Below are 2,418 nucleotides of genomic sequence, written 5' to 3' on the forward strand. Positions count from 1 at the left end.
CAAATCTAATTCCTTCAGAGTGGACCTGGAATATCAGGGTTTATCTAATAGTGCAACACAGAATCAGTGATTTCTATAAGTGGGCAGTTTTTATGTCCCTCCCCTCCTGGGTCTTTCTGCCAAAAAGTCATAAAATTTTACATAATCTACACTGCCACTGTAGCATAAAGCAGTGCACGTAGACAGAGTCTTTTCTGACTTTCCATCTGCAACAAATTTGTGCAAAAGCAAATTAAAAACAGAGACCATTTCAGCTATAGAAATACAGTTAATGAAGAGCCCATCATTAAGGTGTAGGCACTTGAAAATAGAGATTCAGTGTCTTGGCAATTAGTTAAAAGGCCCCAATTTAAGGAAAATTCCATTCTGGTTCTGTTCTGGATCACTACAGAGTAACAAGAGAATACAAAAGACAATAAGTGAATGAATAAGAATATGGAAGTTCAAAAAGAAGATCCAGGCAGACCTTGTGGTGTCAAAATAGAGCTCAAAATAGACCCTCACCACATAAAATTTGTTTTGTGATGTATAGCTCATCATTCTGAACTAACCCTTTCTATCATAATTTTGAAATCATGACTCTACTGTTCAAATCAGGGTGGCAACTTCTTTCAAGAATTGTTTCCTACTATCTATTTTTAAAGTTTGCATTGGAGTTTCCTCTATAATTTTCCTTGTTGATAGCTCTATGAATGAAAAATAATTCTGTTTTGATACATCTTATACGGGTTTCCTTCCTTATTCTTATTTCCAGCTCTTCCATTGGGGTGATCCTGATGTAAGTCACACAAGTTTCATCCTTACGAACAGAAGTGTGATGTGTGAGTGGTCCCTCAGGTCAGGTATTGGCACTGTTAGAAAACTGGTGTCCATGGTTGAGGTTTTTGTTATATGGTTTATGTTGTGTTGCACATAACAATCTATGACATCCGTAGCTCCATGAATGCCACATAGAAGATTCCCATTTGGTTCCACTGGAGAAAAAGCAGAGTCAGAATGACTATTCCTAATATAAAATTCTTATAGGGACAAAGAAGCTGGGAGAAGGCCAAAATTGCTTAGATTTTAATTTCTTGTTGCATATTTAAGAACAAGTTTGTTAAGTTTTATAGACAAATAGAAACCACTTCTGCCCCATTTACAATTTATGTTAATTCATAAGAACTCTCCATTTGATGTGCTCTAAGGAAAAGAAAAGTAACACATTGTTTCAATGTGCTCTGTCCATGTTTACTGATGTTAAGAAAACACCCCCACAAAGTCTGACAGATGGGCTATGTATCACTCCCACACCTGGAGGCTCATATCCTGTCTGCTCAGTTGCATTCTGTCAAGAGGGATGTTCCTGAAGTGATTTCAAAGAATTGAAAGATGGAAGTTAAGTCAGGTTACCTATTTCCTATTACATAATTTCCTTAGTACCTGATTGGAAATCCTAAAATAACCTATATATTGATGTCTCTGATTTTTTTCAATGGCAGAAAACATTAAAATGTCACTTTATGATAATTTTGAGTGTTATGTCTTTTTAATGACAAAGTCATCTAGTATTTATTTTCCATTGGAACTATTCTAGTATATAGATTCTCATTTTAGCATGCAGAGTTACAAAAATTTTACGTGTTTATAAAGAGAAATCATCCAATAACTAAAGGGAATTTGATAAAATATAATGTATTTTCTATCAAGAGCCATTTTATGAGATATCTACCATTGTAATGAGTTTTGAAAGTCATTAATGGAGATAAATTTTTGTCTAGATAATTTTCAGAAGGTAACAAGGTCTTGGGTTCTTTGGCTTTGGATGTAATTTTAAAATGAAACACGGGTCACCAAGGAGATAGGGTCTACAAAGTAAACACTGTTAGAGGAAAATAAAGTTGCTCTTTTAATATGTCCCAGGAGTTAGAAGATCACTGGTTCTTAACAATAATGTTTGGATTGCCACTGGACAGTGTTAATTCTGTTTGGATATCTTGGATGTATTGATTTACTTCCAACTCACTTAAGTTAATATGGATATAAAAGAGCTTTCTTGCTTGTGAGTTTCCATTTTGGATGCAGGGCCATCTTTCCTTTCTGTGTCTTTCCTCACATTTTTCCATATGAATGGAGTACTCTCTCCTTGCTTTCTACAAATTCAGGTTTTAGTAATCCTTTAAAAGGACAACCACCACACCATGGAGCCTAGAGTGATTACAACTGAAAATGGGAGGATTGCATCCAGCATCCAGGTGGAATCTGAGCCTCCTCTTGACATAAAGGTGCAATGGCCACAACCAATCCAGTGTCCACATAGAAGAGGTGGCATTGGATTGGGAAAAGTGGACATAATGGACAAAGGGTATGGGGAAAGGCAGGAAGAGATGAGAGGTGGAGGCGTCTTCGGGACATGGAGCTGCCCTGGATGGTGCTTCA

The sequence above is a fragment of the Dasypus novemcinctus genome, chromosome 16 (genome assembly GCF_030445035.2).
Source record: "Dasypus novemcinctus isolate mDasNov1 chromosome 16, mDasNov1.1.hap2, whole genome shotgun sequence".
Taxonomy (NCBI): domain Eukaryota; kingdom Metazoa; phylum Chordata; class Mammalia; order Cingulata; family Dasypodidae; genus Dasypus; species Dasypus novemcinctus.